Below are 15,830 nucleotides of genomic sequence, written 5' to 3'. Positions count from 1 at the left end.
AAGTGGCGGGTGCATTTCGCAGCCCGAAAGGGAGTACATTAAATTCATACAGCCCGAGATGTGTGATGAAGGCTGACCTTTCCTTGGCAGATTCATCTAGCGGTACCTGCCAGTACCCCTTGGTTAAGTCCAAGGTAGAGATGAACTGGGCCCTTCCCAGTTTCTCTAATAGTTCATCTGTGCGTGGCATGGGATAGTTGTCTGGGCGAGTTACAGCATTTAGCTTACGGTAGTCCACGCAAAAACGTATTTCCCCATCTGGTTTGGGAACTAGAACCACTGGAGATGCCCATGCACTTTCAGAGGGGCGGATTACACCCATCTGTAACATATCCTGGATCTCCCGTTCTATAGCAGTTTTAGCTTGAGGAGACACCCGGTAAGGTTGGACCCTAATTGGGTGAGCATTACCTGTGTCAATGGAGTGGTATGCCCGTTCAGTCAGTCCTGGGGTGGCTGAGAACGTTGGCGCGTAGCTAGTGCACAGCTCCTGGATCTGCTGTCGCTGCATACGCCCAAGGGTCATGGAGAGGTTCACCTCTTCCACACCACCAGCACATTTCCCTTCGTAGTAGACACCTTCAGGCCACTCAGCGTCGTCTCCTCCCTGGGCTGTAAACTGACAAACCTTTAATTCTCTGGAATAAAAGGGCTTTAGAGAATTAATATGATACACCTTAGGCTTTTGGTTGTAGGTGGGGAATGCTATGAGATAATTAACAGCTCCCAGGCGCTCCTGGACCACGAATGGCCCTTCCCACGATGCTTCCATTTTATGGGCCTGGAGCGCCTTTAAGACCATGACCTGGTCTCCTACTTTGAAGGAACGCTCTCTGGCATGTTTATCATACCAGGCTTTTTGCTCTTTTTGAGCATCCTGTAAGTTTTCTCTAGCAAGGGCTAAAGAGGTTCGGAGGGTGTTTTGTAGGTTGGTTACAAAGTCCAGAATGTTAGTTCCTGGAGAAGGTGTAAATCCCTCCCATTGCTGCTTCACCAACTGCAATGGCCCCTTAACCTCACGGCCATATACAAGTTCAAATGGGGAAAACCCTAAACTGGGATGTGGTACAGCTCTGTAGGCAAAGAGCAACTGCTGCAATACTAGGTCCCAATCATTGGAGTGCTCATTTACGAATTTACGTATCATGGCCCCCAAAGTTCCATTAAACTTCTCCACCATGCCATTTGTTTGATGATGGTAAGGAGTGGCAACCAAGTGATTTACCCCATGAGCTTCCCAAAGGTTTTTCATAGTTCCTGCCAGGAAATTAGTCCCTGCATCTGTGAGGATGTCGGAGGGCCAACCTACCCTGGCAAAAATGTCTGCTAGTGCCTGGCACACACTTTTAGCCCTGGTGTTGCTTAGAGCTACTGCTTCCGGCCATCGGGTGGCAAAATCCATGAAAGTCAGTATGTACTGCTTTCCTCTGGGTGTCTTTTTCGGAAAAGGACCCAGAATATCCACAGCTACTCGCTGAAATGGAACTTCAATGATGGGGAGTGGCTGGAGAGGAGCTTTGACCTGGTCTTGGGGTTTTCCCACTCTTTGGCACACCTCACAAGACTGGACATAGGTAGAAACATCCTTGCCCATTCCCTCCCAGTGGAATGACCCCCCCAAACGGTCTTTGGTCCTGTTCACCCCAGCATGGCCACTAGGGTGATCATGGGCTAAGCTCAAGAGCTTGGCCCGGTATTTAGTTGGAACTACCAACTGTCTCTGAGGATGCCAGTCTTCCTGGTGTCCCCCAGAAAGAGTTTCCTTGTATAAAAGTCCTCTTTCTACAACAAACCTGGATCGATTAGAAGAGCTGAGAGGCGGTGGGTTGCTCCGTGCCGCCGTCCAAGCTCTCTGGAGGCTTTCATCTGCTTCCTGTTCGGTCTGGAACTGTTCCCTTGATGCTGGAGACATCAGTTCCTCATGGGATTGTGGACCTAGGCTTGGTCCCTCTGGAAGCGATATAGGGGATGGAGCTGTTTCTGTTGACTGTGAACCGCTCTCCGCTGGTGCACTATGTTGGGATTCAGGCTCCGGCTGAGCCTCTTGTGTAGGGTTATCGGCTGCTGCCAGTTCAGGTTCGGTGGGGCCCTCTGGTGTTGAGGTTGCAAGTACTGGATTCAGTGCTGACACGGGGTCTGGTGTTGGTTGTTTGGCTGGTTCCGGTTCTGGGACTGGTTCCGTCTGGGTCTCTGGGACTGGATCCACTACTGCTGTTGCAGACATTGGCCTGGGGTCCAGGTCCATCACCTCTGACTGGGTCCTGATAGAAGTTTCCGGAACAGAGCTAGGCCTCACGGCTTGTTTAGCCTGGTTGCGGGTGACCATTCCCACCCTCTTGGCCTGCTTCACATGATTGGCCAAGTCTTCCCCCAACAGCATGGGGATGGGATAATCATCATAGACTGCAAAAGTCCACATTCCTGACCAGCCCTTGTACTGGACAGGCAACTTGGCTGTAGGCAAATTGAAAGAGTTGGACTTGAAGGGTTGAATCGTCACTTGGATCTCTGGGTTGATTAAATTGGGGTCCACTAAGGAAGCATGGATAGCTGACACTTGTGCTCCGGTGTCCCTCCACGCGGTGACCTTCTTCCCGCCCACACTCACAGTTTCCCTCCGCTCCAAGGGTATCTGGGAGGTATCTGGGCCTGTGGACCTCTGGTGTGATTCCGGTGCAATGAACTGTAACCTGTTGGGGTTCTTGGGGCAGTTGGCCTTTACATGCCCCAGCTCGTTACATTTAAAACATCGTCCAGCTGATGGGTCACTGGGGCGAGGAGGGTTGCTGGAGAACGGGGTGGTGGGACGATAAGGGGTCTGGAGGGTTCTTTGGGAGGTAGGTGGGGCTTTGGGCGGCCCCCGGTAATAGGGTGTGGTCTGGGGTGGTCCCTTCTGGTCTCCGCTCCAACTGCGACCAGTTTTCTTCTTCTCTGCCACCTCCACCCATCTGGCTCCAATCTCTCCTGCCTCAATTACAGTTTTGGGTTTCCCATCTAGGATGTATCTTTCTATTTCCTCAGGAACACCCTCTAAGAATTGTTCCATTTGCATTAGGAAGGGCAAATTTACTGGAGATTCAACACTTGCTCCTGATATCCAGGCATCCCAATGTTTTACAATGTGGTAGGCATGTCGGGTAAATGACATGTCTGGTTTCCACCTTAGGGCTCTGAACCTCCGACGAGACTGCTCGGGTGTTATCCCCATTCTGACTCTCGCCTTGGATTTAAACAGTTCATACTTGTTCATGTGTTCTTTAGGCATTTCAGCTGCCACCTCAGCTAAGGGTCCACTGAGCTGCGGCCTCAGCTCTACCATGTATTGGTCAGTAGAGATGTTGTACCCAAGGCAGGCCCTTTCGAAGTTTTCTAAGAAGGCCTCAGTATCATCACCTGCCTTGTAGGTGGGGAACTTTCTGGGATGGGAAGTGGTACCTGGAGAAGGATTGCTAGGGTTTGTTGGTATATTCTGCTGGGCCTTTATCCTCTCCATCTCCTCCACATGCTTCCTCTCTTTTTCCTTCTCCTCCTCCTTCAGCCGCATGAGTTCTATCTGTCTTTCATGTTCCCTTTGTTTTTCCTCAGCCTGCAATTTGGCTAATTCCAGCTGTAGTCGAGCTGAGGATTTGGCCATTCTAACCTCTCTGTTTTTAACTAACTTTACACCCGAGGTTTAGAAATAAACAAACAAAACTTGGCTGTAAACTTTTGCTGTGCTGGAATAGAGTACCTATTCTCTGATAGTGATTGTCAGCCTACAGAAAAAGACAATTCCCTTGTCTCTGCTCTGGGCCCAAATTAAAGCAAAAAACCTCCAACTACTTGGAAAACTGCTTACCCAGCCCAAAGAAAAAAAAAATTTCTTTTCAAACCTGTGCTCCTTGTAAAACAAAAAAAAAATCAAAATCCTAAAAAAAAACCCTGCCACTTTTGTCTCCAGGCAAATGGGTAGAGCACACACCCCCTATTTACTTTTAGGAAGAAAAGAAAAAAAAAAAAAACCTCTGGGTTGGAAGACTGTGAATTTCCCTGCAGGAGTTAAGTACCCTGCCTCTAGGCAAAGAAAACCTGCAATTCACAAGATAATCCCCTTTTGTCTCTGCTTGGCCACAAAGCAGAGAGAAACCAAGCTGCTTTCAGTTTCAAAGCTGCTTTCTGGACTTCCTAAAAATTCCTTTTTAAAATCTGTATTTCTAGTTCAAAAAATCTCAACTGGATCTCAAAATGATTTCAGGTTAATCCCACCACTGTGCCACCATGTCAAGGTTCCTCCCCCACTCTGAACTCTAGGGTACAGATGTGGGGACCTGCATGAAAAACCTCCTAAGCTTATCCTTACCAGCTTAGGTTAAAACTTCCCCAAGGTACAAAATATTACCCCCGTTATCCTTGGAATGGCCGCTACCACCACCAAACTAATACTGGTTACTGGGGAAGAGCTGTTTGGACGCGTCCTTCCCCCCAAAATACTTCCCAAAACCTTGCACCCCACTTCCTGGACAAGGTTTGGTAAAAAGCCTCACCAATTTGCCTAGGTGACTACAGACCCAGACCCTTGGATCTTAAGAACAATGAACAATCCTCCCAACACTTGCACTCCCCCTTTCCTGGGAAATGTTGGATAAAAAGCCTCACCAATTTGCATAGGTGACCACAGACCCAAACCCTTGGATCTGAGAACAATGAAAAAGCATTCAGTGTTTTACAAGAAGACTTTTAATAAAAAATAGAAGTAAATAGAAATAAAGAAATCCCCCCTGTAAAATCAGGATGGTATATATCTTACAGGGTAATTAGATTCAAAAACATAGAGAACCCCTCTAGGCAAAACCTTAAGTTACAAAAAAGATACACAGACAGAAATAGTTATTCTATTCAGCACAATTCTTTTCTCAGCCATTTAAAGAAATCATAATCTAAACACATACCTAGCTAGATTACTTACTAAAAGTTCTAAGACTCCATTCCTGTTCTGTCCCCGGCCAAGACGACTACAGACAGACCCACAAACCCTTTGTTTCTCTCCCTCCTCCCAGCTTTTGAAAGTATCTTGTCTCCTCATTGGTCATTTTGGTCAGGTGCCAGCGAGGTTACCTTTAGCTTCTTAACCCTTTACAGGTGAGAGGAGCTTCCCCTGGCCAGGAGGGATTTCAAAGGGGTTTACCCTTCCCTTTATATTTATGACACCAACATTATAATCTTAAAATATATCTGCCAACATAATTACTGCTAACTACAATTGCTATTTTATACACAGTGTGGACTCTGGAGTCCCTCTTCCATCACTTATCAAACCTTTATCCCCATGTGTAACTTAAACTTCAACTAGCTCAAAACTAATTTCACAGTCATTAGATACGGGAGTTCTTTTATATCACATTCTTTAAATTATGTGAAAGTCATAATCCTGCAGGGTACCAATTTGGAGAGCAGGTCCAATCCTGCACTCATAATGCACACACAAAACCCCCAATGACCTTTACTTTGGTAAGAAGAATAGGATCAGGGCACAAAATAGGGTCCAGAAAAAAGCTAGGACATGACCAACCCTATGTGATCATAAAACTGGTCACAAACTGGTTCAGTGATTCCTTGTTCAGTGATTCCTTCAAGAAAATGTATGACTAGGGGCCTGGTCCAAATTCTTTTGAAATCAGTGGAAAGATTTCCACTGATTTCATGGGCTCTGAATCAGACCTCAAATCATCTATCTATTTATTTATCTTATGAGTTAATTGTACAATTATGTGGAAGGAAGGCATTTGAATGCTGGGATGGTGGTGGTGAGGGGCATAAGAAAATAAAAGAGAGATGGTGTAGAGAGGATGGGGAACTTATGTGTTTAATTTAAATGCCACCACCAACAGCAGCCAAACTTAACTAGTAAGTTGTGTGCCAGTCATCACCTCATCCCCACCCTGCTTACCTTGACTAAAATTTACATGGTGAGTAGTGCTGTTAATTTCAGTGGAATTATTTAAGGATTTAGGCATTCTTATTCACCTTGGGTAGTATCAGAAACAGGCCTTTTTCTTGTATTCTCCATCCCAATTCTCCACTCCTTCTTTCTTTCTGTCTTTTTAGATCTTGCAGTCCCTCCCCCAAAGAGTGTATCTTCTTCTGCATTAGGAAAGCATCTAGCACCTTTAGGAAGTGAGTATCACAATCTAATAATTAAGAAGGAACAGGTTATTTTATTTGAGAGAGCAATTTTTTCAGTCTCTACAGAAAAAAAAAAGTAAGAAGTGGAACAGGGATTTGAATGTCTGCCCTCGTTAAAAAGACCAATGAAACTCACAGGAGGAAAGGCAAGTGAGGATGCACACTTGCAGACTTGGCTAGTGAGCTCATGCTAGCACTCTAAAAATAACCATGCAGTGCTTTGAAGTTGCAGCTTTGGGCTGGAGCTCAGGCTCTGAAGACTATTCCCCTCCCCAGGGGGAGCCTGACCTACAAGCCTGAGCCACAGCTTCAAAGCGCTGTCTGTACAGCTATTTTTAAAGCAGTAGCATGAGGCCTGCGAGCCCAAGTCTGGCGACTTGGCCAGGCTGGGAGGCTCACTCCAGCTTGCTCTAAATGCGGTGCAGATGCACCCCTCACTGACACCTGCCTAAGGTGTCATGTTCCACCTTTACCAATCAAATATACATGAAAGTCCCTCTGAATAGTCTTTGAAGATAGAACTCAAGCAATTGATATATTCATCTCACCCCCATGAGAGTGACCTTTACAGGAGCTGAGATATTTCCATCTCTGGATATTGGGATATGAAAGTAATTTTTTTTTTAAAAGCAGCTTCTCATGTTATGTGCTTTGAAGTTCAGGTTAGAAATTAAAATGAGTTTTCTTTCAACATGAGCTTTCTGAAAATGGGCTCAAAATCCTATGTGTAGCTAATGCACAGTGCCTGCCGTGCACCATTGCTAACAAACAGTCTGCATTTCTTGGAACTCCCCTGTGGTGCCCAAAGGATCTGACTTCAGCCCCTGAATATGCTATTTTAAATATTCTTTTTCTGAGAAGTTATAAGGTGGTGATACAAGATTTATATGTGAGCTATTTCACTGTTTCCTTGTATCATGGGCATTGGGGGGGGGGGGCTGCAAAAGTGGGGGGCCAAGCAACCAAAATGTCTCAAGCCCCCGCTCCACCGCCACCAGCTGGTCCCTCCCCGCTTTTTAATTCACCCTCTCTTCTGGTGAGGCCCTAGCCCTCAGGTGATGAGTCCATCCCACTTCACAGACGCGGCCGGTCCCCAGTACCAAGAGGAGCCACTGCCAGAGTTTTGCCAGCTGACAGGTAAGGGCCCAGCAAGTGGCACAATGCAGCGCAGGACCCGGCTGGCACATGGAATGGTGCAGAGTGGGACCTGGCTGGCACGCTGCATATGGCATAATGCAGAGCAGGTCCTGGGTGCCAGCTGGGCTGTGGTGCACGCCCTCCCTGCTGTGAACAGGGACGCCATTTCAGATTTCAATAGGAGAGGGCAAATTTTAGTGGGGTCTAGAGGCTGAAGCTCTTGGATTTTTTTTAAGGTTAAAATGTAAATGTCAGTCTATCTGGGAGTATTTCTTGTGATTATTTTCTACACCACCCAGCAGTGGCACTCATCCCGATGATGCCCCCAGATCACCTGGCAGCATTCCCAACCCCCCATAGTCACCCCGAACCCCAGCTGGCAGCACCCTCCCAACCCACTGTACTGCCCCCAGATCAGCTGACAGCACTCTACTCGGCAACTTCCACTCTTAATTACACATCCATGGCCCCCAACTGCAGAAAGAGGAATTGGGGGGAGGGCACGTGGCGGGAATTCCACTGGGGGGAGTGGGCTTCCCTATTCTTCAGCGTGGCCCCGCGCCAGGCATTGCCCTCTCCATTCACCTGGGTCAGCACTCCCTGATGCAGGCACACAGGGTTCAGAGGGAGGAGTCCCCTCCCACCTAGAGCTGCACTGACTGACAGTGTCATGGGCCAGTCATGGTTCTCTGGTGAGAGCTGGGCTCTGAAGCAACAGTGGGGTCCATTGGGCCGGCTCACAGTTTATTTGCAACCAAGGAAAATGGAACTGCAGCTTGGCCTTCAGCTCAGCCAGTGCTCCCTGGTGTCATGGTGTTGCTTTCCTCCAGGAGCCCAGAACAAAAAGCCACTCTGTTATCTTGCTGTTAGCAGTAAAGGGACTGTGAAGCAATGTTGAACAGATTTTAATTTTACCAAGTAGTGGACATATACTGACCAGTTCATTCAAATACAATTACACAGCTGTATAAAAATGTATGTGCCCCTATATATATAATGTATAAACAGCAAGCTTCTCATTGTGGAAAACTAGTTGTTTTTCAAGGTGTTGAGCAGGATGGACTCCTCTAGACCACAGTTTATGGGGCTGCAGTGTATCCTCTTCGCAGCTTGGAATAGTAGCCGCAGTCCCTCTGTTGGGGTTTAGAGCAACTGGATCAATATATGTGTGTATAAATCCATTAGGCTTTTTACTCCAGCCACATCCCCAGTGACTCAATTCTGAATGCTTTTAGGCAGTCTAGAGGACACCATGTCCCTCCCCATCTCCTCAGCTGATTTCTCTGGTTATTGGACTTTGTTGTTGAATTTGTATTTCAATTATGTACATTCTGAAGTTTTTATACCCAGAGGTGAGTGGCTTATCAATCAATCCAATAATCAATGAATAAACCAATTATTTGTGACAACTCTTGTAAGCTGCAAATACTAAGTTTTTTGTTGATGATGAAGTATTTTTATAATATAGTCCTAAATGAGTTAGGTCTGATCCAAACTCCATTGAAGTTAATAAGAGTCTTTCTATTGACTTCTGTGAACCTTGGATCAGGCTGTCAGCAAAACAACATTTCTTGCATCTGGTAGGTCAGAATCAGCTCTTGGATACCTCTCTGCAATATCTGAGAGAAGAAACTGACCTGGTAACTTTAATTTTCTTATAGCCTTAATTCTTTTCTACTATTAATTCATCTCTTAACTTCAATACTGTATAGCATTCAAGGCTCAAGGTATTTTTCTTTTTTTATCAGGAATCTTATGTATGAATAGAGAATGGCAGGATCTGGAATTCATATAATATAAATGAGGGTGGTTTTAATGCAAATCATAATATTTAGCTCAAATATATCCCAATATTCATCCATAACTCTCAAAGATGAGTAGGCATTATCTTTGTTTTACACATGGGAACACTGAGGCACAGAAAAGTAATGGATGAGCTTTTTCAAAAACTCCTAAGTCACTTAGAAGCAAAAGTCTCACTGAAATAGGATTTATAAGTCTAAACTACTTAGGTGCTTTAAAAAAATCCCACCCCCATTGACTTAGGGTATGTCTATACTACCTGCCGTATCGGCAGGCAGTGATCAATCTAGAGGGGGTCGATTTATTGTGTCTGGTCTAGATGCGATAAGTCGATCCCTAAGTGCTCTCCCGTCAGCTCCTGTACTCCACTGCCACGAGAGGCGCAGGCAGAGTTGACTCACTGTACTGAAGACACCGCGATGAGTAGGTCTAAGTACATTGACTTCAGCTACGTTATTCACGTAGAAGTGGTGTGACTTAGATCAATCCCCCCACCTAGTTAAGACCGCGGCTTGGTGTAGGTCACTCAGCAAGTCACTGGCAGAGTGGGGACCAGAATCTAAGATTGTTGATCTGCAAAACAGTACTCTTATCAACTGCTCTATACTGTTTCCTGATTGCTTGATGCATATCCAGGGGCAGACGCAGCTCCAGACAACCTGCTTTTTCACTCATGAGTTCACTCATATGAGCAGAGCTGGGTGAATAACTGATTTTTCAGATCACTGGCAATTTTAAAAAATTGAAAAAATCCTTTGTTTTGGGTAGAACTGAAATGAAAATGTCCACAATTTTTGGTGAATCAAAAAGTTGGGGGGAAAATAATTTTGAATCAAACAAAAGATTTCATTAAACCAAAAATGGAACATTTCATTTTGATTTTAAGCATTTTTATCTTAATTTTAAATAAAATTAAATGATATCTCAAAACAAAAAAATCATATTAAATCAAAACATTTTGTTTTGAAAATTTAGAAACTAAATGTTTAATCTTTTTCAGAATTTTTAAAAATGTTTTGGTTTTTTTGGACCAGAACAATCTGGCATAATTGACAGGAATTTGCCAACTGTTTCAGTCTTGCCAAAAACAGTTTTGATAATTTTTTTTTGCTTTGCTCTATCAGTGAGGGAGTCCTCTAATTTAATGTTAAAAAGTGAACTCTGGGAGGTAGCATTCATTATAATAATTCCTGAAGTTTTATATCAAAATTTTGTATGTACCCTTCTAGGTACTGTTTCTCATCTACCTTACAGCACGCAGATTCTTCAGTGTTCAAGGTCTTTCACGGGCAGACATGGCCTATAGGATACTCTGCCAGGAGAATCTTGTGTGCTAAAAATGAGTTTATTTTCATTAGTCCAAGGATAAGTTTGATCAGTGTACTTTAAGAAAGTTAGCATAGATATTCAATTGGTTCAGAACCAAAAAAAAAAAGGAAAAAAAAAGAGACAACTACCTAAAAAGCCAGCATTGTTTCTTGTAGCTTTTTGGACACACCTTCCCCCCCCCCCCACCCCGCCCCCTCATAACCTTGAAATTCCTTTTGGATGATGATCCTGATTTCTCTGTTCAAGAGCCGAGATGTTAATTTCTTTGGGAGGTGAATTCTTTTGCTATAAAAACTTAATGGGCTTTGTGCAAAATTGCTTGAATAAATGTTCTCACAAAGAAATAGACTTTGATCTTTATCTTCACATTTAGGTTTGTAGCGCCCTTAGCAATACACAGATACAAGCAATTTTCATTTGTTGCTTTAAAATTGTTAATTTCAATGGTAATTCTTTGAGTCTACAATGCATTCCTTGAACAACACCTTGCAAAGCTCAATTCTCCTGCTGTCTTATGACTCCCAGAGCTTAGTCAGTCCTTATGCTAACCTGAAACAAAGTTTAAAAAAAAACCGCTTAGATTCTATTTTTAACAATGAATTGACAGTAGCTACTTAGCAGTAGACTGCCAATTGCATAGACTCAGCTCAAGGACATCTACTGTACTATATCAGGTCTGTATGCAAATAAAATATAAAGTTGTTAGGTACATTTGGAGTCTTAAAGATGAACTGTGCTCCTGAATTTCAATGAGAGCAGAGTTAGGTCAATGCTGAGCAGGATTGAAAATCCCACCCAGAGTATTGTGATGGGGGTTTACTCCACACAGGCAGAGAAAGAGTTAACTAGAGCCAGACAGCAATGAGTACCCCTGATTTCACCTAGAGGGTGAGCTAGGCCCACCCTAGGATTTGACTTAAAGTTGGGGGAGAGCTGGGTGACTGAAATGAGAATGAGTCCTGTTGAGAGGAGTGGGGTGACTAATAAAGGAAGGACTTTGGGGCTGTAGAAGGGAGGCTGGAGACTCACGAGGGAAGAGTAGGCCTTTGGATCTTCTCCAGAGAAGGGAGCTCTGGCAAAGGGCCAGGAATGCAGTGAGCTTCTGTGGTGAGCTCTGACAAATGGACCAGACACCAGGGAGACAGCCCTGGTTTGGAGATTCTGAGAGATTGAGAGAGAGATGGATACAGAGAGGCAAACAGGAGCCAGACCTCCAGGGAAAAAGCCCTAGGAAGCATTATTTCATACAGGAGCTGAGAAGAACTCTGCAGTGCCCTGGAAGGGGCAAAGAGTCTGGTGGAGTGAGCCCAGGAAGAGCTGAGGCAGGAAGTAGTCCAGAGAAGAAGTGAGGAGGCCGATCTTAGCTAAAATAGGGCTTGGGTTCCTCTACTGACCACCAAGAAAGGTGGAGTGAAAACCCCTGATGTAAAGGATGTAATGACCACTGAGTCCAGAGTTGGGCAGAATACCTGGCATAAAGCCATTGGACTGCTGTTTTGTGGGACTCTTTCTTACCCCCGAATGGGCAGAAGTGAATGTAATCTGGCTGAGTCATGAAAAGTAGATCACGGCTGGGATAGGATGGCTGTCAACTAGGGGTGCCAGATTGATATGCCAGAGCTGGGTATGACAGCAGGTGAGTCACTCTTCTATAGTATATATTCTAGTGAGCAATTGGATGAGAAATATTTTCACCCATAAGGATGACTTGTCTCTCTGTAGGTCTCTGATGTATATATCTGTCACTCTCTGGCTTTAGATTATCTGTGTAATGCCAGAGCCTCTCACACCTCAGCACTTGCGTTGAATGAAGTCCCATGCAACTATTTCTCCCTCTTCCGCTGCTGGCATCAGTAACTGTTTGGGTTTGGATTTTTTATTTTAGGGTGGAGGATTGCACACAACTCTCCCTCTTCTTCCTGCTCCTGTTTTGTTTGTTTCTTGTGGGAAACCTAGGCTAAGAATAGAGTTATACACGATGTTGTGAGAGGCAGCGAGATGGAAAAGGGAGTCACATCGTCTGGGTCCAGTTGCTGACAAAGATCTCCCCATCCTCCATCATCCCCAGCATTCTCTCAGATTTAACCCTTGAGACTGACAATTTCTTAGTTGTTGTGGAACAGAGCTGTTGATGGACGTTAGGGCTTTTGTATCTTGCATGCCTTGAGTCGATGCCATGGAGTAATTATATATTTAAAATTAAAAAAAGGAGGGAGAGGGGAAACAAAGATCTTGAATTTAACCCCATAATCTCCAGGGAACCAGTGTAGTGAGTGGAGCACTAGGATTGTGTGTTTTGAATTATTAACTGCTGTGAAGGTGCTGCTGAATTCTTGATTGGTTGAAGCTTTTACGACATTTTCTTTTATTTCATTGTTTTATTATTGAAATTCTCTGGCCTGTGACACAGAGGAGACTAGACTAGATCATCTAATGGCCCCTTCTGGCCTGAACATCTGTGAAACATAGCTCACAAAAATACTGTTCATATCACACCGTCCACACAGTTACCCCTATATTGTAAACATCTCCTTTATTTATTTATATACATAAATTCTCTCTTGTATTTGTATTCCATTTTCAGGTTCATTATTACTGTCATTATGGTCACAGCTCAGACACTGCTGTGTGGTGAGAGTGGATTAGTAATGACTGTGCAGTGGTGGCTATTGTAAATTTACTGAATTTCAACATACATATTTTTAAAAATGCATAGTGGAGTTACATCTTTCCTACCACATCTTTGCCCTACAGGAAGCTGAGAATGCTCACTGCTGTTACTACTCAGCCTTAGTCTTAGCAAAGTCAGAAAAAGCAATCAATAAAGAGACATTTAAAGAGCGTCTATAAAATCCCCAGTGCAACTGACATAAGTTGAAAGTCCCACATCACATGTTTATATAGGTCACTACTCTTCCGGTGTCATGTTTTTCATAAAGAACTGCAGTGTATATTTTTTTCCCCATGAGAACACAGTCCTCCTGCAATTTATTTCCCCCCCCTTACTTTGTTCATGCACAAAGCTAGCACCCCTTGACTATCCTACCAGGGCCAAATCTCGCCATTTCTCAAGGAAACCAGAGAAGGGGTTAGTAGAAAACAGTTGGCTGCACTTCTGGCACAGGAGGTATGCTGCTTCATAGGGTGGGCGACTGCAGTGCAGTCATGGATGATATTCACTGCCCCCGCTGGATTGAAGGATTGACACACAGTTTCCTTTGTTGGTTTCTATTAGCAGGGATGCTGGAGCAATTTGTATAGTGGGGGTGTTGAGAGCCACTGAATCAAACTTTAAACCCTATATATGTTGGAAACCACTTCAAGCCAGGTAGTGCAGCAGCACCCATAGTTCCAGTCGTTATAGCTATTGGCAAGATATGTATTTGTCAGTTAAGGGGCTCAACGCCCCTTAGGATATGATCTGCACTCGAGCAGGTTAGCCAGTGTGTGCTTCTAGTGTTGAGGGATTCTGCCAGACTGCATGCATGCAGAGAAAAAGTCCCTTTTCTTTTAGGGTCAATCAAAATGTTTCATTCCAATAAAATTTAAACTTGGTTTCAGTTTGGACTTTTTAAATATTGCTTTCTAATTTAAAATTAAAGTTTAGTACATATTTTAAAACTACAAAATATGTAATGTGATTGCTATTCTAACTGGTACTTGGCAATTACTGCTGAAACTGGAAAAGTAACTGGTAGCATTGATGACTGGTTTGGCAATTGGTATTGAAATTAGTATAATATAAAAATGAAATGAAATATAAATTTTTGAAACTTCAAGTCACTTGGAAACAAAAAATCAAAATGTTTACTTTTGAGAAGGTCAATAAAGATGTTCAAACTTATCAAAGCTCTTTGTTTCAATTTTTTTCACAATAACATTTTGTTGAAATCATCACCTTCCCGCAGAACATGTTGATTTTGACAAATTGGCATTTTCCACGACAAATTCTTCTGTCAGAAAATTTTCAACCAGCTGTATTCTCAGTTTCCTAGGCCTAAACACTAGATTGTCAAGATGTTTTTCAGCAGCTGCAATACTCTGTCGTCTGTTATGTAGGTGTTAAACAAGAAACACAGTCTAACAGCCATCTTTTACATGTGGATAAGAAGTACGAGGTTGGGGGAGGGAAATGAGTACTTAGTACCCTCCCCAAAAATAATTTTCCTCCCCAGCGCTATGGTTGGCCTGGGTAACTCCAAAACAGGCGTAAAGTAACTCTGGGACGTCACACATCAATAATGTAGTTAACTGATCTTGCATGAGTCCACATTTACTTCAGACTCCTGTGCAAATCCTACATTAATGGAGCACTGTCCATTTAGAATGAAGCGTTGGTTCAGAGCAGCAGCAGCAGTCTAGCATATTCTGATACTCTACATGGCACATATAATTATAATGTTGGGTCAGGCAACCTAAGCATTTGACTTCTGTGTGAAGCAATAGTCCTAGCATGTTTGGTAAGTATAGTGGAAAACATTCCCTTTTATTGTACTCTGCCAAAGATGTGCCAGAATAGTTTCAGACATTTCCAAACATAAGAGCAGGTCCACTATGAGGAAATAATTTTCCTACCTAAATTGACCTTACTTCTGAAAGTGATGCAAACACATGGCAGCCGCATGTATGGCTGGTATTCTGGCAGTGGAGGGTGTACTCAGGTAGTGGTGAAATCTTGTTTCACAGTGCCATACCTGTCTGTGGCATTTTACAAATAAATAAAAATAAATGATCCACACCTTGATCACAGTTACACCATGTAAATCTAGAATAACTTCATTGACTTCACTGGAGTACAGTGGAGTAGAAGGCTGAAGTGACAAAATTTAAGCTTTCTTGAAGACCAGTTTGCCAGACACCTGCTGTTTACTTTCTGTTTCATGAAAATAGGTCATGAAGCAGCTAATGGACGTGTCAGTGTGCTTGTCATTTGTTATTTTTAGTCATTTTTGTCCCCTTTACTGACAGGTTTTACAAACGAATGGTGTTGAAAACTGTCCTCAAGATATCTGCATTTGAATCAATCAAAATGCCTCATCTCTGCTACTCCTGAGGAGGCTAGGTCATATAAAAGTCAAGACATCTGCTCACTTCCACTTCTGACTGCTTAAAAATAACTCATTTAGTTGACGGATTAAAATGACAGATAAAATACTCAAGGCACAGTCATATTGCACGAGTTCAACATGTTGCAGAAATAAACAGTCCTTCTGTCTACCTAGGTATACCCTCAGGATGCGTTGGTTCTTTCAAGCTATTAAGGCTGAGGGAACAGTCCTTTATGCACCATTAATTCCAAAGCAGAGGTGAAGACTCTCATGAAGGAGTTTGCACATGCAGCACTAACACTGCAAAGATGATGGCTGACCTGTTCAGGTATGAATCTTACAAAATGACTG

At 43.6% G+C, this 15,830-nt stretch overlaps 1 protein-coding gene across 26 annotated transcripts in view; it reads left to right on the top strand.

Annotated features, from left to right (window-relative positions):
* The window catches only part of LOC311526795 (uncharacterized protein), a 316,378-nt gene that overhangs the window by 209,106 nt on the left and 91,442 nt on the right, over nt 1-15,830 (top strand). The window contains exon 3 of one of the 26 annotated variants that reach the window (XR_014713150.1): nt 15,654-15,807. The exons of the other annotated variants lie outside the window; for them this stretch is intronic. The gene's annotated coding sequence lies outside the window, so the exon portion shown is untranslated. The remainder of the gene's footprint in view (nt 1-15,653; nt 15,808-15,830) is intronic. 26 annotated transcript variants of the gene reach the window in all.

Source organism: Lepidochelys olivacea (assembly GCF_965140295.1).
Source record: "Lepidochelys olivacea isolate rLepOli2 genome assembly, chromosome: 9".
Classification (NCBI taxonomy): domain Eukaryota; kingdom Metazoa; phylum Chordata; order Testudines; family Cheloniidae; genus Lepidochelys; species Lepidochelys olivacea.
Note: the sequence above shows the minus strand (reverse complement) of the source record. Positions and strands in the feature narration are given on the sequence as shown.